Source organism: Mustela lutreola, chromosome 8 (genome assembly GCF_030435805.1).
Source record: "Mustela lutreola isolate mMusLut2 chromosome 8, mMusLut2.pri, whole genome shotgun sequence".
NCBI lineage: Eukaryota > Metazoa > Chordata > Mammalia > Carnivora > Mustelidae > Mustela > Mustela lutreola.
Window position 1 is genome coordinate 95,231,451 of NC_081297.1, and position 20,730 is coordinate 95,252,180.

The 20,730-nt window shown below is 39.0% G+C and overlaps 1 protein-coding gene across 10 annotated transcripts in view; it reads left to right on the forward strand.

Moving 5' to 3' along the window:
- Positions 1–435: 435 nt before the first annotated feature.
- The window catches only part of DUSP16 (dual specificity phosphatase 16), an 80,726-nt gene continuing 60,431 nt past the window's right edge, over positions 436–20,730 (forward strand). For 4 of the 10 annotated variants that reach the window (XM_059186048.1, XM_059186054.1, XM_059186053.1 and 1 more), the window contains exons 1-2: positions 436–1,146; positions 7,569–7,697. The gene's annotated coding sequence lies outside the window, so the exon portion shown is untranslated. Of the gene's footprint in view, positions 1,147–2,316; positions 2,336–6,720; positions 6,810–7,568; positions 7,698–20,730 lie in introns of those variants that run through there. The other 6 variants (XM_059186052.1, XM_059186056.1, XM_059186057.1 and 3 more) reach the window with 4 other exon arrangements.

Below are 20,730 nucleotides of genomic sequence, written 5' to 3' on the forward strand. Positions count from 1 at the left end.
ACGACAAACACGCCCAGATCACTGAGTGCCTGACAACACTAGTGATTTTTCTTGAAGTACCTGCAACGTCCCTTTCACAAGGACGGCAGTGACCTCCCTTTGGGATTCATCGGACTTTAGAGGGAGTGCTTGCAATTCTCTCAAATCATGGTTTGCATTTATTCACGCGGGTGAGGCAGCTGGAAAGAGCGCAGCCAGGGGGAAAAGGCTCCGCGTCTCGGTCCGGGGTGGGCCGGGGTGGGGGGCGCACCCTGAAATACCTGTTGGGACGTAGACTCGGGCCCGGGGTCGGGGCTGGTGAGCGCGCGGGCGCGGAAGGAGGAGGCCGCGGGGCCGCCTCCTCGGGCAGCCCCGGCTCCTCCCAGCGGCGCCTGCGGAACCTGCCTGCGAGTCGCCGAACTCCGGAACGGAACGTGACCCGACCCCTCCCCGCGCGGCCGAAGCCAAGGCGCCGAGCCGCGCTGCGGACCCGGGCGGCCGCGGGATGGGCGGGCGAGCGGGCGCGCGGCCCCGCCCGGCGCCCACCGCCCTGCCCTCGCCTGTCTCCTCCTTTCCCCGGGGCTCCGCTGAGTTCATTCACTGGGATTGGTTTCAAGTGACGCCATCTCTTTATTTTTAAACCAATGACCTCATCCGCGCTTGAAGTTTCCTGACCAGCGACTCTTTCTCTTTCCCCCCAACCCCCACCCCACCCCCCCGCCTTTCCCCCTCTTGTCTGTGTATCACTGTTTGGGGGGCTTTAATCAGTTTTTAAACGATTATTATCACTTCTCCCTCCCCCCCCCTCCGCTTTCCCCACGCGGCCCCCCACCTTCACCTCCCCAAGTTCCTCACCCCTTTCAACATTGTTTTTTCAAGGCTGACGGTGGGGGGGAGGTGGAAGAGAAAGAGTGAAGAAAAGTTGCAAACGTCTCCTCTCTTTCTAAGCTTCCCGCCCCCACCCACCTCTCAGAGAAGGAGAAGATAATATAGTGAAAAGAAGAGGAGGAGGAGAGCGCGACGGGACGGACGCGAGCGGGAGCGCAGCCGCCCTCCCGGCTCCGCGGCGGCGCCTCGCAAGCCGGGCAGGCGAGGGGGGCCCGAGGGGAGACGCCGTGACAACTTTCATTTCCCCCGGAGGGAGTCGGGAGGTCGGCGGCCCCAAAAGTAAGTGGCCTCCGGCCGGCCGCGCGGACCGTGCGGACGAGAGGGTGCGGGGCTCGGGACGCCCGCCCGCGCCGGCAGCATGGACGCTCCGCCGCGCGCTTGGACTCCCGCTGCCCCGCACTGCGCTCTCGCCCCGCCGGCTCTGCCTTCCCGGGCGTCCGGGCCACCTTTCCGGGAGGCGGGGTGGGGGCGACCGCGGCTCGGGGCCGCACGGGCGGTTTTTTTTTTTTTTTTTTTTTTTTTGTGTGTGTGTGGGGGGGTGTAGGCCTTGTAGGGGGCCGGGCCGAGCGGGAAGGGGGCGGGCGGCCGGACGCGGGGTCTCGGTCGGTGCGCCCCCGGCCGTGCCGCGGAGAGCGGGCTGGGCCGGCGGATCCCGCTGCAAGGAGCCGCCGCGGTGGGACGCGGTACCTTCGCGGGCGAAGCTGCTCACTTCCAGGCGCGACTGTTACACAACACGCCTGCCAAGTGGGGCCCCGGCCTGACTGTTCCCATTATCCCAAATTCGCCTTTGGTGTAAGCAGCGAGGCCACCTGGGTGGTGACGGTGCTGCGTTCTTAAACCCTAGCGACCAACCAAAAACTCAGTTTTCCTGCTGGGGCCCGAGTCACGGTGTTGGGGGGCCCAGCGCTCCTGTGACTTCTTTATTTACACTAGCGGTAAAACGTGAGAAATAAAAAAGCCCAAGGGGGCAGCTGAGGATCTGTTTATCATGTGTGGTTTCGTGTAATAAAACACCAGGGAGGAAAATATTTATGCAGAATTGAAGCTTTCAAATAATGGGTTAATTTCCCCAAACAAACAAAACTCCGGTGATGAACTCGAGAAAATACGAGTAGATCTGAAAATGAATGGATACTGCAAAATCCTAAAGGAGTTAGTTAAACGCCCGCTGCAAAGATTCTAGGGTCCTGGTGTTTCAAATTGTTTGGAGAAAGCACACCTCTAACCAGCCCGTGGTGAATTAAGTAGAGGAGAAAAACCTGTTGCATAATCTCATTTGCCCGTGGGGTTTGCTGTGCTGTCCCCTTGAAGCAAGGGGAAGTGAGTTAAGATGCAGGGTTTTTAAAACTCTCTGAAGTTTTTATTTACCCACTGCTCTGGCTGCCACTTCTGCTTTAAAAGATTATAAGTAAATACTCCGCTCTTACAAGTCAACCAAACCTATCAAACCTGTTTAGAAAATGATCAGGTATGTTTCTTTTCTTTCTTCCGGGGTGTGTGTGTGTGTATGTTTGTGTTTGAGAAATGTACCATCCATGAAAGACCAAACTTGGGAACTTAGGCTGCCTCTTTATGCCACTCATTTTGTGGGGCTCATTGAGAATGCACATAGATGACAACTCTTTCCTCAAAGGTTGTATACTATTTCAAACTCCGTGAAGAAGAGAGATTTTAAATTAAAGTGAATTTTTGAAGAAAAAAAGAATTCTTACCAGTTTAGTTACGTTTAGTTATTTGCTTTTCCTTGAGAATCGTGTATATTGGTGGACACACAGCTTGGGAAGCCATAATTAATTCATACTTGTGGAGCTCTCTTATTTAGTAAAGGCAGAAAGCTGGAGAAGTGAATTGAAAAACTAGGAATTCGTGGCTTTGTGTAGGTATTTTCATCAGAATGTGACTGTGCACCGTGAAAATTTTTTGGTTTTTATTGTTTAAAAGTTGTAGAATTTACTGAGTCTGAGGACTGCGTAGAAGGTTGCTGTTAAAAAAAGGGTGGGGGGAGCAGTTAACATTGAACGTCTCATAAAAACTTGGGCCACATTCACCAGACCGAAAGTTAGTTTTTGGGTAAAATAATGCGTAGTTATCAAAGTTCCACATGGGGGAAAATTAAAAATGGTTTATTAATTCTGCTGGTCATATGGTGAATAGTGTATGAAGGAAAGTGAGTTCAATTGCTGTAGCCCTACATTCATATGTAAAATTATTGAATCATTATAAAGTAAGAATTGTTGTGTAAAATTGAGGATTAGGGGTCTCTCTGGCCAATGGCAGTAACTGAAAAGAGGGCAAAAGAGAATATCCTGTTAGCCCAATTCTTTTCCTTTTTCTTACACATTTTAAAACTTACTTGTAGAAGTGAGGCTGAGATCAGGTCTGAGATGGGCGCGGAGTTTAGTCTGGGACCAGGAGAGGGGCCAGGGTTAATGCTATTTTCTATAATGCTTGTATCGGGAATTTAATTCTGTAGAGGTTTTGGTCTATGAGATTATATACTGATGAAACTGACTTACAAAGCAGTCCATATATGTTTTCATATTTTCAAGTAATCACAATATCCTACTAAATGCATTTTGCTAGAATTACCAGTGCAGTTTTCCCCAGAAACCTAACTTTTCCTGGATTATCTTAAAAAGTGAGATTTCCTACCCTGTGTTATTTGGACTAAAATTTTCACTGAACATTTAATTGTTTTTAAAATGCTTTGCATTCTCAAGCAAATGCTATTTTAAGTTGAAGTAAATTAATATAGAGTAAGTTGATTTGGATCAGAATTCCAAGAAAAGGGAGGAAAGAAATCAGGGCAAACAGAAACCAGATTTTATGACAGACTTCAACAGATTGAAGGAAAAAAAAAAAAAAACTAGTTAAAAGACTCCGTAGGAAAAACCACAGTTGATGCTTGATTGGCTTTTTAAAAATTGCATCAAAATCAAAACCAAGACAGATATCCACCATCATGACAGAAAATATTACTAATGTTGTCTTAAGCAAAAACATAATTAAGAAAGTGTTGCCCAAAGCCACGTGATATATTTCAAAGCCAGATGTCAATTTTTTAAAAATTTTCTTGTGTTGTGGATAATCTCGTATTTTTGGATATTCCATTACCTCAGATGATCAAGGGTTGGCCATGTGAAGGGATGAGGTTCATAAAGATTGGCTGTATTTAAAGAAGCAAGCCCAGGCTTTAAGAATAGGCCATTCTCATACACTGAGAGTCTGAAACTTAATCAAATGAATACAGAAGTGGCTCAAAAGGAAGTCTTTAAGGCAGATTACTTTGGACAGGTATAAAGAAATAAAAGCTTGCCAGGGGTATGATCAATAAAGAAGGAAATGGGATACCTCTTGGCATGAAAGAAAAAAGGGATAAAGGGGAAAAAAGTACTCTTCAGTACTTCAGCAACAAGAAGGGGGTAATGAAACTTCTCTTCCTTGACTGGGATTAGATACCACATTGTAGGTATTATCAAAAAGTCACGAGATTTTTCATGACAAAAAGTTTAATCTTGGGAGAAGGGATGGTTAAAGTAAATTATGAGCATAAGTTATATGAGAATGTAGAACTGGAAATTGCCAAATATAGAGACCCACTCCAGTTTCAACTGAGTTATTAGAAAGAGAGGGATAGGTTATAGAAAGTTGGAACTATTGACTAAATTGATTTCTAGATTAACTATAGATACAAATCGGTCAAGTGAAACATTTATTAATGATATGCTATTTATATATACCGAAGTGGATACCAAAAGCTGGAGACATGGACTCATGACTTTAATAAGGAGAGGAGGATTTTAAGAATTTTAAGCAAAGTATGTACATTTTTAAAAATAAAAATTATTGGACAGCTGGTAATGGCCAAATTCATGGTATAAATAAGGGAGATAAAGATTGGAGCATTGGGGGAGGTAATGGTGAGTTAATCTTCATAGAGATAACAGAATTTGACCTTGACCATAAAGGATGGTTAATGTGTATGGAGGAAAGGAAGTGGGGGAAGGTCATTTATCATCTCTTCATTCAGCAAATTTATTTGGAGCCTTTACTGTATCTAGGCACTGTTCTAGGAACGGGGCATACAGTGGAAAATAAAGTTTTTGTCCTTATGGGCCTTACATTCTAGTGAGAGAAGACGGAGGGATAGTAAACAAGTAACCTACATGGAAAATCTGATGACAAATGAGATGTCTAATGAAGATAATGGGTAGGGTCAAGGAAATTATAGAGAGCTAGTTAGGGTCCCACTTACTTTATTTTGTGTATAATAGTCTAATGAATGTAAATGATACAAATATTTATTTATTTATTAGAGCGGAGAGGGAGAGGGAGAAGCAGACTCCCCACTAAGCAGAGATCCGGATCTGGGGCTGATTCCCTTGGGGTCATGATCTGAGCCCAAGGCAGACACTTAACTAACTGAGCCACCCAGACACCCCTATACTGTTTTTCTACAAATAGTAGAAATTTGAAGCAAAATATCGGTTCCGAAATGGGGAAGTCTGGACTCACTGTAGCTATCTGACCACTAGGTTTTGTTACTGTTGAGAAGATGTTCTTCATCGTGTCAACCAAATTTTCTTAGTGACTATTAAATGTTTTTAGACACATTTATGAAGTACTTCTCAAACATTCTGGTAAGAAATACGTTTTAAATGAAAAGATCTATACGTGAAATTGAGGTAAAGGATTCTAAAAAGGATTTATATTACTTGTATATTACATATGCTTCTATGATTCATTCTGACATACTTGGGATAATCATATGGAAAAGAAAACAGTTTTCAGAGGAGGTGGGAAATTCTTTAGCATTATCTTGATCTCCTAAACTAAATATTCAGAGAAGAATTTGTAGATATAGACGCTAGGGGTCTGGTGTGTGTGAGAAGGACAATAGAACTCAGATTTGTTTTAGTGACTGCATTAGGGGTGGGTCAGACTACAGGTGACAGAGAAAAGATGCACTATAAATTGTAATGGTAAATGACAAGGTCATTAATATTAAATAATTTCCATTCTTCCCCTTAAAATCAATGGGGAAAGACATGTGTAGAGAGCTATATGCTGCTTATTGTTTGCATTGTATAAATATACCACTCATATCGTGGGTGGTGCCTAGTAGAGTCGTCTTTTGATAAATGTTTGCTGAACAAATTGAATAAATTCTCAAAACTGTCACTTTTGACCATGTGTTCCATTACATCTCTAGCTTAGAGCATTGTTTTTTGAGCTTTGAGTTGAAACCTGCAAGGGGTTGCCTTATAGTCTTGGCCACCTGACTTGTTTGAGCAGTGTTGCTCACCGAGAACCTGGACCCTGACCCCAGCTTCAGCTTGTCCTGGTGCTGTGGCAGACCTGACCTCATCTTTTCCAAAGTGGTGGGTGATTGTCTCCTATCAGCTCTTTCTTCCTGAGTAACTGAGCTGTGTCTTCTGGTCACCTCTCAGAACACTGAAGTGTTGCTAGTCTGGCCTATTTTATAGTGGGTTTCTTTGGTTATTTTTGTTTGTTGTTTGGTTGGGAGAGAAGCACATTCCTCAGGAAGATAGTTGTTGACTTTGTTTTGTAGATTGGACATGGTATATAAAGCATGATATTATTTCCTTTTCCTTCCTAGCTTTAGCTTAAAATCTTGTGTTCACTTGAAAATGAACTGGTAGGGCGCCTGGGTGGCTCAGTGGGTTAAGCCACTGTTTTCGGCTCAGGTCATGATCTCAGGGTCCTGGGATCGAGTCCCACATCGGGCTCTCTGCTCAGCAGGGGGCCCGCTTCCCTTCCTCTCTCTCTGCCTGCTTCTCTGCCTACTTGTGATCTCTGTCTGTCAAATAAATAAATAAAATCTTTAAAAAAAAAATGAACTGGTAAATGATTTTTTTGATGATACGAACCAACTAAAAACTATCAAGACTTTTTTTCTGGAGACACTCAGGAAACATGAAGTATGTATTGGATGATATATAAGAATTATAACCATTAAGTTTTTATTTATGTTAATGGTATTGTGATTATGTTACAAAATTCTCATCTGCTAAAGAAACATATGGAAGTATTTATAGGCAAAATGAAATGCACTCTAATATATGTATTTCAGGATAGGCACAAACATACACACAAATGGGAAGCAAATTAAACAATATCAGCAATTTTTTAAAAAAAGATTTTATTTATTTATCTGACAGAGAAATAGCACATGTAGACAGAGCGGCAGGCAGAGGGAGAGGGAAAAACAGGCTCTCTGCTGAGCAGGGAGCCTGATGTGGGGCTGGGTCCCAGGACCCCTGTGATCATGACTTGAGCTGAAGGCAGCTGCTTAACCAACTGAACCACCCAGGTGCCCCATTATTGGCAAATTTTTGATAATTGTTGGAGCTAGGTGATGGGTACATTGGGGTATGTTATTATTGTCTGTATTTTTATCTATATTTGGAAATACTCATATTTGAAATATACATTGTCAATTATAACTGTAGAGGAAGACATTTAATACAATAAACTTTTGTGGTTGGACATTTGAGCTAATTGACTAATCAAAAATCTCCCCTTCACATTTTCTATAAGTTCTGCTTTCAGTAATGGATTTTTAAAAATAAGGAGAAATTTGGTCATTAGATGTATTTAAAACTCAACTTTGAGACGTGTAATAATAATATACTTGTAGTGTATAAATTGCTTTGACATATTTTTTCTTTTATCCTCAGAACAAGATATGAGTTATCCATTTTACAGATGAGGAAACTGAGAACTTAGACTAAGTAATTTATCCAGATCCCAAAGCAAGTAAGAAGTGGTGCTAGACCTGGAGCCAAGATCTTCTGATTCATTTTCAGGTGCTTATTTTATTATATATACATTCTTACAAGTGCTCTTTTTTGGTGTTATTATAAATCACTGGTTTTGAAACATTTTGGTGTCAGGATACCTTGTACTCCTAAAAAATTATCAAGGACCCCAAAGATCTTTTGTTTATGTGGACTGTATCAAATTCAACATATTAGAAATGAACACTGAGAAGTATTTAAAATGTTTATTCATTTAAAAATAGCAAACTTGGGACGCGTGGGTGGCTCAGTCGGTTAAACCGCGGCCTTTGGCTGGGGTCACGATCCCAGGGTCCTGGGATTGTGTCCCACATCAGGCTCCTTGCTCGGCAGGGACCCTGCTTCTCTTTGCGACTCTGCCTGTTTTTGTGTGCTCTCTCTCTCTTTCTCTGACAAATAAATAAAATCTTAAAAAAAAACAAAACAAAACTCATTAAAGGTTAATATAGTTAACACAGTTTCATGAAAAAGATAGCCCAAAGCAAAAAATAGAGTGATAAGTATGACATTTGCATTTTGCCACTTTCTTTACTGTGTTGCTTAATAGAAAACAGTTGGATTTTCATAACTGCTTTTGTATTCCAATCTGTTGTGATAGTTTGATTTGAATTATATGGGGATAGCTCTCTGTACACAGATACACAGTAGAAAAAGGGTAGACTATTTTAATGGCGTTCATAATTGAGTATCCTTTGTCACATCAAAACTCATCAAGTGGTAGATCCTTAAAAGTTAGTTGCAGTGTTGAATCTGAAACCATACCAGTGATTTTTTTTTAATATTCTGTAACATTAAAATCCTATTGGTCCATCTTGAACTTTGAATGGATCTTTGACCTGTGTGTAATTTTGTAACATCGTATGTTGGTTATTTGAAAAATAATGGTTTACTGAGTTATACAGATCTTTCAAATGTTGACACATTTGATTACACAATATTTAACAAATCACATTCATTAATGTGACTGTTCTCCTCAAAATGCTTTTGAGAATTGGGAAGTGGTCAAGATTTTGCTGTTGAGTTCAAGTTTTCCAAAATTCTAATCTTTTCTTGAAAGCTCAGATTTTATCATCGGCAACAGATATTGTCAGTTTTTTCCTTGAAATGTCAGGCTCACTTTATTCATTTTAGAAAAAATGCCTGCCAAATACCTCAGTCTGAATAAGTGTTGTCTGCCAGTCATTCTTTTAAGCAAAAATGGTATTTTATGAAAAAAGTATACAGTTTGGCTTTTAACTCCAATAATTGTATAAGTTATTTTCCTTAAGACTGCTATTAAATATGCAGCACGAGTGTTTTTTGTGTACCTCCCATTTCCTCACACAGAATATGAAAAAGACCAAGTTCTCAAGAGAGAGGTGAAATAAAATTAATAATTCTTAATGTTTTATCGAGGACATTGTGAAGTGAAACTGGCTTTTTTTTTTTTTTAATGACTGATGCAGTGAAGAATATGCTTATTACAAGTACAGTTTCATACTTCTGCCTTGATTCACGCTAAAGCATCAGCACTTTTGCTCATCTTTGCTTTTGTACCATCAGAGCAGATATCAACATAGTTCTTTCAGGATAAATCATGACACTCAAAAAAGTTACTTAACACTTTGAGTAATTCAATAGCATTCTTATTTGTTGCAACCATTCACATAAAAGAAGACCTACTTTGATTAGTTGGCATGGATACTGGAATAGTGAAAACAAAACAGTAAGTCTACCCGTGTCTATGGATTTTTCTACTTATAAAGCCAAAATACAGTCCTTAAGGCAAGATACTAACTTCTAACTCATGTAAGTACTCATAACAATTTGATGAGCTACTGCATCATTTCTAAGTGGCACTGCTGTGATTTCTTTTACAGACTTTCCATCCAGCAGACATTCAGCAGTGTTAACTATACCAAGCTTCATCAGTTTCTCAGCTGTTGTGTGCACTGTTCCAACCAGTGCAGTGTGGTTATTTACCCTGGATAATGCCTCAGTGGCTTATTTCTAATATGTAAAGTCTTTTGCTTTTAAAGAGCTCGTCTTCTCAGTGTTTAAAACATTTGATTTCTTTTCCTTTAAATACTAAGTGAATTCATTGGATGATAATGAAGTTGTGGAGATTATAGCAGATATTAGCAAAGATTGCTTTTGCTAGGAACTTGGAAGTACTGAGAACACAACTTATTTCTGAAAATGTATATATTTATGCCTTAAACTGACTGCCTTAGAAAATTCTAAAAAACACTAGTTCTTTTTCTAAAATAAACTAGTTTTGCTAGTTGTCAGCGTGATACATTATCACACACCATGTATCCTCTAGATTTGCTCTTGTACATTCGTGAGAGAATGAGAGCAATAAAGGCAGATAACATCTTCATAGTACTAAACATAGTTTTGCCAGTGTGGATCCCCTGAAGGGCTCTCAGGGACCTCCTACCCGCCGTCCCTGGGTCATACTTCTGTAATGCTGATATAGACTAGCACCATGTCCTAACATATGTTTAGAGAAATCTGACATAGACATCTATATAAATTAAGTAATGTTCCCGTCTTAACTGACTAATTTATCGGGAAGAAGGAAATATCCTAGTGTGTGCAATGAACCATGTGACCCAGAGACCATAATGGGTGGAAGGTCATATAATATCAGAAAGTGGTTGGATAAAGGATATACAGAAGGCAGGAGCTGGTAAAAAGCACTCTGCAACTGAACAAAAAAATGAGCATTTGTTCTCCCTGTTTTTCTTTTTTTAAACTAGAAAAGCAAAAAGCCCACATGTATGCACATACATACATATCTGTTCATACTCATTTAGATCTGTGCTTAAAATTAGAAGTACTTGCTCATTTTCCTCTTGAATGGCAATAGAAGAGATATTTTTATAATTGAGAGGAGAATGGGTGCTCACGGCACTTGTTTGTTCCTTCCAACCAGGGAGGCCATTGACCTTTTTTCCCCCCTAAGGAAACTGAGGAAGGACAGAAGACAAATAAGGTTAGAAAGAAGAAATTATGAAACGAGAGTGAGTGGTGATCATGGGAACAGCGGCAGGCAGGACTGGGCTGTGGACAGAGTGGAGAGATAAGCCCTGGAGGGCAGAGAGGACTGGGGGGTGAAGTGAGTTCTCCTGTGTGCTGGGTGCAGGGAGAATGGGGCCCGGGGAAGTTCAGAGCTGGGTGCAGCAGGAGTCATGGAGATGACCGTATATTTGAAAGATTTCCATCAGAATGTGGTTAAAGTAACTATTTAAATCACTGCACTGGGTAGTCTGACTCTTAGTGTCTTACCAACATTTAAATTTTATTTTTATAACCTATTGTAGTCCATTGTAGTAGGAGAAGATAGCAACGCCATGAGTTTGGTGTAGTGCCGATAAGTCCCTCAGGTTTGGCTGGGAGCATCAGTATATGAAAATATTGAGTGGGCCAGCTTTGGGACTGCAGATTCAAGAGTGAAATTGTAATACTTTAGTTTTTACTAACATGAGACAAAAGAATTTAGTTCCAATAGATATCGTTTATCAGTTTGTATATGCGGTACTGGTCACAAAAAGGATTTGAGATGGGAGGGAGGATCAAAGTCAGTGATGAAGAACAAATATGATTTAAAAAAATTTTTTAAAAAATATTTTATTTATTTATTTGATAGAGATCACAAGTAGGCAGAGAGGCAGGCAGAGACCCACTGACCAGAAAGCCCGATGTGGGGCTTGATGTGGGGCTCGATCCCAGGACCCTGGGATCATGACCTGAGCCAAAGGCAGAAGCTTTAATCCCTGAGCCACCCAGGCGCCCCACAAATATGATTCTAAATCGTGTTTTTTTCCTTTATGATTTTCCTGTTGATGACATTTTAATAGATATATAGTTGAGGTACTGTACAATAATTAAATTGGTCTCTATTACCTATTCAGGAGAAATACAATCGTGTCACCTCTTAATTACATGTACTGTAAGAATATTTAACAAAAAAGTGGATAAGATTAAAGAGAAGATAGGAAAATGTTTCCTAGTCACATTGTTAGCTGAGTAGTATCTTTAATAAAGATCTTGATAGTCTAGGGTTAAATCTAAAATGAGGTTTTGATTTTTGGGCAGTTACTTATATTCTGCCCCAAATTTCCACTTTGTGTAGTCTATAATCAGAACACTCTCGTGCAGTGTCCCAAGAAAATGCAAGTTATCCTACCAGGAGGCTTAATTGTAAATGCTATGGTTAGAAACCTGGTAGAACATCCCCTTTTGCTCGTTGGGCGTTTGTTCTTGTTTGTTAATATTATTGCACCACATATTTGTCTTGGATAAAATTAAAGGACAACTAAAGAAAAGTGGTTCCCTTCATGCATTGTGGCAACTAAATTCTACTTGAATGAGGTAGAACCTTTGAGGTTTCAAGTGCCTTTAAATGGGATTCTACTTGTGTTTCAGCGAGAGCAGTGGTCTGCTTCCTCATATAAAACTCTGTCAAGATTATATGAATTTGGACATACAGTGAGTTGAAAATCCTATTCCCAACTCTAGCAAATTGCAGAGCAATTACACCGCTTATAAAAGAGGCTGTTAAAATGTTAACCTAAAAAGTTTTCATCTTCTATCCAACAAAAATCTTACAGAACGATCCCACTGCATTTTATTTGTGGTTTATCAGTATTGGGAGACCCTGGAGATTAACATTGTTAACTGTGGCATTTAAGGGACCAAAGGCACCTACGCTTGGGGTGTATTTTTAAGAACAAAATGCATGTATGTATACACATTTAATAGTTGCTTTAAACAGCTTAAGGGTAGCTTAGGGCATCTGATTTCATTACCATATAATATCCAAATATCAGAAACTTTTTCCCTTCCCAAATCCCTCTTAAGTATGTAATTAAAGCAATTGTTTTCATTTTTCCTTATGTGAGTGACTAAGAGCCTTGTTAATGTAAATATTCAGGAAGTTTGATTTTATAACCAACAATAAAAATCATGTACAGCGGAAAACCCCTTCTTCTCTTGTCTACAGTCCAACTGAAAGACAAACTCAAGTGTTTTTTTCCCTGGCAGATGAATGACCTGCGTTGAAGGATCTTAGATGCTGTCATTGGCTGTCTCATTATAGAATGTAATGAATGGTGTTAGTTTAAAGACATACAGTATTTTTTGGGATGGTGGGGGAATTTCCAAGTACAAATGTTAGCCAGTGTGGTATTCACTTGCCAGGAAAAAGTAGTTTTATACAAGTTTTTAGTAAAAATTATGAAATCATTGGAGATTTTTTACTATGGAAGTGACCCTTCATTCATTCATTCATTCAAAATAAGCACTTTGGCTTCTGAGTCTGGTAGGCTTTTTTTTTTGGAAAGAAGATCCATTCTTTTTGCCAGTAGTCATCAATATGTCATTGTTATCAGTGTGAACGAGTATTTACTGAGTGATTTGTAAGAGTGAGGTATTAGAAGGAATGCAAGGCAATATAGCATGTACTTAGTCAACAAGGAGTTTGCATTTGGCACCATCTCTTTATTTTCCACTCTTCGTAATTTAAACAAATCACCATAAAAGACTCCTTATTCTTCTCCCTGGGCGTTCTTCAACTGGGGGTCCAACATACCAGTCTCCACTTTCCTAGGCTGGGGGATAAAGTCACAGAAGTGGAGGCCAGTCCGCTTGAGGTCCTCTCCTGGCCATTTCTCCTTCCCTTCTGTGATCGCAGACACAGTGGATCTGGGGAGAGAAAGACTGTGTCCTGGGACACTTCTTGGCTTCCTTAGAATGTGAAAGGTAGAGAGGGACACAGCAAGAAAAAGTGAGAGATCTATTCTTTTTTTTTTTTTTCTTTTTTCCTATTGTGGTCAAAACAACATAAAATGCCAATTTAACTAGTAGTGTTAAGTATGTTCTCTTTGTTGTAAAACCTATCTTTAGAATTTTTTTCATCTTGCAGATCTGAAACTCTTTGCTCATTAACCAGCGAATCCCCATTTCTCCCTGGCCCCAGCCCCTGGTAACCATTCTATAGTCTGTTTCTATGATTTTGATTATTTTAGATACTTCATGTAAGAGGAATCCTATAGTGTTTGTCTTTTTGTGACTTATTTTGCTTAGCATAATGTCTTCAGGTTTCATCCCTGTTGTGGCCTATGACAAGATTTCCTTCCTTTTGAAAGCTGCTTAATATTGTATTATCATTTTAAGTATAGCCACGCTTTATTTATTCATCTGTTGATGGACATTTGAGTTGCTTTTAGTCATTATAAATAATGCTGCTATGAACATGTGGGCGTACAATTCTCTCTTAGAGACCCTGCTTTCAGTTCCATTAGATATATATCCACAAGTTGATTGTTGTATCATTTAGTAGTTCTGTTTTTTTTTTTTTTTTTTTTTTTTTTTTTGAGGAGCTGCTGTGCTGTTTTGCGTAATGGTTGCATCATTTTATAATCTCACCAAGAGTGCATAAGGTTCTGAGCATCTTTTATGTACTTGTTGGCCATTTGTATATGCTCTCTGGAGAAATGTTTAAGTCCTTCGCCCATTTTTAATTGTGTTATTTGATTTTTTTTTTTTAAATAAAATGCCATTTTGTTTTTAAAATATGGATTGGCAACTTAGAACTTCTCAGATCAGGTGTGATCACACAGGGATATAAAAATGGAAAGAGTGGAGCATAGGAACTGTGGAGTAGCCTCTCCCATCTCTAGCTGTTACCAGTACAGCTTGCTTAGTTGAGGGCTTTGTATTCCAAAGAGAATCTGCGGCCTCAGACTCATTCTCCAGCTCTTCTTCCTCATTACCTATGAAACCATGGGGATAGACAAGATGATAACTGAGGTGTTAAAATTCTTAGTTTTGAGAGTATTGCCTTTTACCACCTGACCTCAAGCAGCTAACATTTCTTTCCATCCTCAGTAATACCCCTAGAGTGAGAAGTCTTTGTTGATGATTAGTAAGAAGCACTCCACAAAAGCTTTGTCAGATCTTTAGTTTATTAACTTTTACAAACTTTACTCCTTTTGCTCTTTATACTGGTGGTGTGACCCTCAAACCCTGAGCCTAAAGATTAGTTCTTTAACTACTATTCTACACAGTCCTTCAGTGGGTATGTTGTACTTTGCCCTGGAGATATATGGCAATTGTTTTTTAAAAACCTACTCACATGAGGAAATAGAAGGCAAAGTTTATTGGACAGCGTATTTGTTGTTTTAAATTCACAGAGCAAACAGAACACCCAGTCCAAGTTCAGTGAATTTTTATTTCTGTAAAACCAGCTTTTTTTGGGTTAAATGCCAGCTTTAGAGAATTGCCCAACTGATTTGTTTATTCTTTGTGACTTCATAATGGTAGTATGGTAGTAGTTAAAAGAAGTAATAGGATTATGGTGGTTGAGGTTGAAGGATACTGTGGGCTGTGCTATAATATGCTTAGAATTACTTGTAGATTTCAGTGCTTGATATTTTCAATTTTTTGCATCTTGTGGATACTAGTTGGCAGGTGACCAGTCTTCTGTGAGCTCATCTTAGTTATATGGAGTTACATGTTATCACCATATGGTGCTGGGACTTTAGAATGCTCTAAGGCTAATAGCACTCTACGAGGTAGTAAGAGCAAGAAGGAAAATCCAGTAAGCCAAATACAAATGGGTGAGGAGTGTGCATGGTGACCCAGAAAGAAGGAGGAGTTTGTAATGCTTGCAATAGAACTCAAGACCTCCAGTCCGGCATTACCTTTATGCTTGGCTATCCATGGCATCTGCGTTGCTTTCTGGTATGTTGTCAGGTTTGTTTGTTTTTTTTTTAAGATTTTATTTATTTTTTTGACAGAGATCACAAGAAGGCAGAGAGCAGACAGAGGGGGCGGGGGAGAGCAGGCTCCCCACAGAGCAGGGAGACTGATGCGGGCTTGATCCTAGGACCCTGGGATCATGACCTGAGCCGAAGGCAGAGGCTTTAACCCACTGAGCCACCCAGGTGCCCCTGTTTTCAGGTCTTGATGGAACATTACCCATCTCTTCTTTTGCCAAGATACTGAATAGAGCTGAGTTTGTGAACAGGGGAGGTAATGCAGAAGACTAAGGTAACTTAGAGAGCAACAGTGTGGACAGTATGGAAAGCTACCCAAATGTGCAGAGCCACCCTAGGTCATTCTTAACCTAGACTGACAGAACTCAAGAATTGAAAGTATATTCGATAACATTGTGACAGTTTCATTGCAAAAGAATATTTAGGCCCTGTGGGGCTTCTCATTACCCAGCTCTCTGATTATGGTTGATCATTAGGTTGTAAAAAAACACAACCCCCAGAGAACAGGTAAAATGAAAAGATAAAATTAACTTAAGGTTGGTAATTAGTAGGCCAAAATTTGTTAATGTCATCGTTACCAAAAGGATATAAGATTTCCGCTCCAAATGATAACATTTCATAAATTTATAATATATATACAGCTATGAGATGTTTTCATTATTTATCCATTTATTTATGTTGCATGGGAAAAATAACATTTTTATACTATAATTTATCATTTGTAATAGAAGTTCTCTTCCCTTTTAGATGCTTCAGAATCCACATTTTTTTTTTAAGATTTTATTTATTCATTTGACAGAGAGTTCACAAGTTGGCAGAGAGGTGGGCAGAGAGAGAGGGAGAAGCAGGATTCCTGCCCAGCAGAGAGCCCGAGAGCCCAATGTGAGGCTCGATTCCAGGACCTTGAGATCATGACCTGAGCTGAAAGCAGAGGCTTAACCCACTGAGCCACCAAGGTGCCCCCAGAATCCACATTTTAAACATTAGAGTGGTACATACTGCTCTAAGACTGATTTGGTCACCATTTCTCTTATCTGTTTTGTATTTCTTCGAGAAAGATTTGCAAGGAAATGTGACTGAAGTGATCCAACAATTTTAGCTAGGTAGTAGCTTTTAGAATAGCATTAGACTTCATTGTCCATGTACCTTTTTATCAGAGTAACTTAAAATTCGATCGTGATTTGTATGATAATAAGCAAGCTTCCTCTAATTAAATAGGAAATATATACATAAGTATTTTGATAGTATTAAAAATCAATATAATTCACCACATTACCTGTAAAAATAGAAAAATCATATGACTATCTCAGTGTATTCAGGTGAAATGTTTGTGAAAACCTAATATCTGTTCATGATACAAAGCTCTTTACAAACAAAAATGGGTATTTCCTAAATATGATACCAAGTTCTGATGAGGATGGAGAGCAAACAGAATTTTCATGTGTTGCTGGTGGGAGTGTAAAATGGTACCATTGCTTTGGAAAATAGTTTGGCAGTGTCTTATAAAGAGAAGTGTACACTTCTCATATGACTCACCAGCCTTACTCTTAGGTATTTACTTAAAAACGCAAACTTATGTCTTTGCATAGACTTGTATTCAAATGCTTATGCAGCTTTATGTGTAATCACCAATAACTAGAAAGAACCCAAATTTCCTACAACTGGTGAATGAATATATGAAGTATGGTACATCCCTACAAACTATCGATGTATGCCAAAACACAGGAAAAAAGAAACCATTCTCAAAAAGTTATACACTCTGTGATTCAAGTAGAGTCCTATTCTAGAAGGGCAAAACTGTAGGTATGGAGAACAAGTGATTGCCAGGCTTTGAGGGTTGGGGAAGGAATTGATTACAAAGGAGTGGCATGAGGGAATTTTTGGGGAGTGATGGAACTGTTCTGTATCATGGTTGTAGGAATGGTTACCTTTGGTCAAGACTCCTAGAACTGTACACCAGAAAATATAAATTTTAATTCATGTAAGTTAAAAATAATACTTTGTTAAAGGTAAGTTCAGTAATACTCCTGGATACCACATCTATATACAAAATATGTATTTCTGTATAATGGTAATTACTAGAAGATGAAGTTCTAAAAAGATGACATTTATAGTATCATCAAAAAATTCAAATACTTGGAACTAAATAAATCCAGTGAAAGATGTCTAAAATCATTACATAAACTAGTTCTAAAATTTATATGGAAACACAAACAGCAAGAATAGTCAAGGTAATAATATCAAAGAGAAACAAAATTATAGGATTTACGCTATTGGATGTGCAGTGTGGAATTGTGGAATTAACAGGTCAGTGGATAGAGACCAGAACAGACCCATAAAAGTATATGTGTGTGTATGCAGTAAATATATGTAAGTATGTATATTTATGTGTGCATACACACACATACACACACACACACACTTAATTTATAATTAAGGTGGCATTAAACAGCAGTGTGGAAAGAAAAATCTTTTGAGTAAATGATCCTGGGTCAATTGCATAGCCTGTCCATATCAGAAAAATACAGTTTTGACACCTACTTCATATCATACATAAAAATAGATTTCAGATCAATTGTAGATATAAATGTGAAAGTTCTCAGAGACGGTCAATGTATTAGTCATCAAAGAATGCTGAATAAAACCACGGCGAATTACCGCTAGACGCTGACCTGGATAACTAAAATTTAAAAGCAAACAACAACAACAAAAACTTGAAAATATCAAGTATGAACAAAGATTTAGAGCAACTAGTATTCTCGAACACTGGTGGTAGAATTGTTAATTGGTATAACTACTTTGGAAATTTGGTAGTATTATAGTAAAGCTGTTCCTATTCATCATACCTCCGATCCAGTAAATCCACTCTTAGGTGCATACCCAGCAGAAATGTGTCCTTCTGCTCACCAGAAGTCACCTACAAGAATGTTAATAGTACCATTTGTAACAGCTCCAAACTGGAAACAGCCTAGGTGTCGGTAGAATGGATAGGTATACTGTATAGCAGTGACCAGGAAAAACTATTGCTATTTATGACATGGACTCAAATACAGTGTTGAGAAGAAGAGTTTAGACAGGCAAAAAGAGGCAAAACGAATCTGTGGTGTAAGAAGGAGGGATAGCAGTGATCTTTATAGGGAAGGAGATTATTTGATGGGACAGTAGATGAGGCCAACTTCTGTATTCTTCTATTCCTTGATCAGGGAGCTAGTTAACATGAATACGCTAACTTTGTTAAGAGTTCTTTTGGGGCACCTGGGTGGCTCATTGGGTTAAAGCTTCTGCCTTTGGCTCAGGGCATGATCCCAGGGTCCTGGGATCGAGCCCCACATTAGGCTCTCTGCTAGTCAGGGAGCCTGCTTCCCTTCCTCTCTCTCTGCCTCTCTCTGCTACTTGTGATCTCTCTCTCTCTCTCTTTCAAATAAATAAATAAAATCTTAAAAAAAAAAAAAACCCCAAACCCCCCCCAAAAAGAGTTCTTTGGTTGTACATTCATATTTGTTTGCTTTTTAGTATACATGTTGTATTTGATTTTTAAAAAGTTTATTAAGAGATTTTTTCTTTTTTATTATTATAGTTTACTAAAGCCCACAGTTGACACTAGGATTCACTTCTTGTGCTGTACATCCTGTGGGTTTTCACAAATGTATAAGTGACATTTACTTACCGTTACAGTATCCTACAGAACAGTTTCATTGCCCTAGAAATCATCTGTGTGCCACTGATTCATCCTGCTCTCCCTCCCCACAAGCGCCTGCAGCCTTTTTACTGCCCTCACAGTTTAGCCTTCTCCGGAATGCCATAGACCTGGGATCATACAGTGCATAGACCTCACATTGCCTTCTTTTGCCTAGTGATACACATCTAAGTTTTCCCCGTGGCTTTCCGTAGCATGATAACTTCTTTTTACCACTAGTATTCCATTTTATGTATGTACCAGAGTTGGTTTATCCATTCACCTACTACTGAAGACTTCTTGGTTGCTTTCAAGCTGAATAAAGCTGCTATAAACATCCATGGGCAGGTTTTTGTGTGGACATATTCTCTATTTTTGGAAAATACCAAGGAATGTGATTGCTGGATCGAAGAGTATGTTCAATTTTAGAAGAAACTGCGAAACTGTCTTCCAAAGTGGCTGTACCATTTTGCATTCCTAGCAGCAGTGAATGGGAGTTCTGTTGCTCCACATCCTTGCCAGCATTTGGTGCTGTCAGTGTTCCATATTTTGGCCGTTCTAAGAGGTGTGTAGAGGTATCTCATTTTTGTTTTAATTTGCATTTTCCTGATATGGCATTGAGTGTCTTTTCATATGCTTATTTGAATAAGCGTTTTTATACCTTCTTTGCTTAAGTATACATAAGCATGTGTATACCTTGCTTGATGAGGTATCTTTTCAGCTATTAAGAGAGATTTTGAGGTAACTAGGAGAGAATGGCATCAAGATTGCATTATTTTTTCACTAGGAAACTTTATATGATCAGTGTTGGAGGAGAGAAAATTATTCCTATCTACAGATAAATAAATAACTTCTTAATACATACAGAGAACAGTTTTAAATTCTTTCCTAACGAAATCAACACATGCCTGAGCTGCTAAGGCTTTAATTGCTTTTGTTATTAGGGGAGAACCCCGTTCTTCCAACGTCCCTGTTGTTTTGTTGGTTTTTGTTAAACAAAATACGTTTTTGAAATAAGTCACAAGGATGAAAAGTACAGCATAGGGAATAGAATCAATAATATCTTAATAATGTATGGTGAAAGATGGTGACTACACTTCTTATGGTAAGTACTGAGTAATACACAGAATTGTCAAATCCTATTGTGCACTTGAACATAATATAACCTTGTATGTTAACTATACTTCAATTAAAAAAAAAATTAATGTATTTGTGGAAACCATTCTATATCCATCCATACAGACATCTTTCTTTTTAGAAAACAGTCATAAGGAATATTACTACATTGACATAATAATATATTTAGCCCATTTATTCACTGGCATTGAGATTATTTCTGTTTCAGACTTTTTACAGTTAGAAACATGTTTTTCAGTGAACAGTATTGCACATAGAATATACTTGGGCAAATATTACATGGGACAAATTATTGGAAGTAGAATTCTTGTATCTTAAAGCATGTATTTTTAAACTTTTTTGGAAATAATCTTAAACATGCAGAGAAGAAAAAAATCAATGTTTACTATTAACAGTTTGTTCCCTTTGCTTTATCACCTTCTCTCTTTTGATGTATATACATGATATATTTTTTTCCACTTGA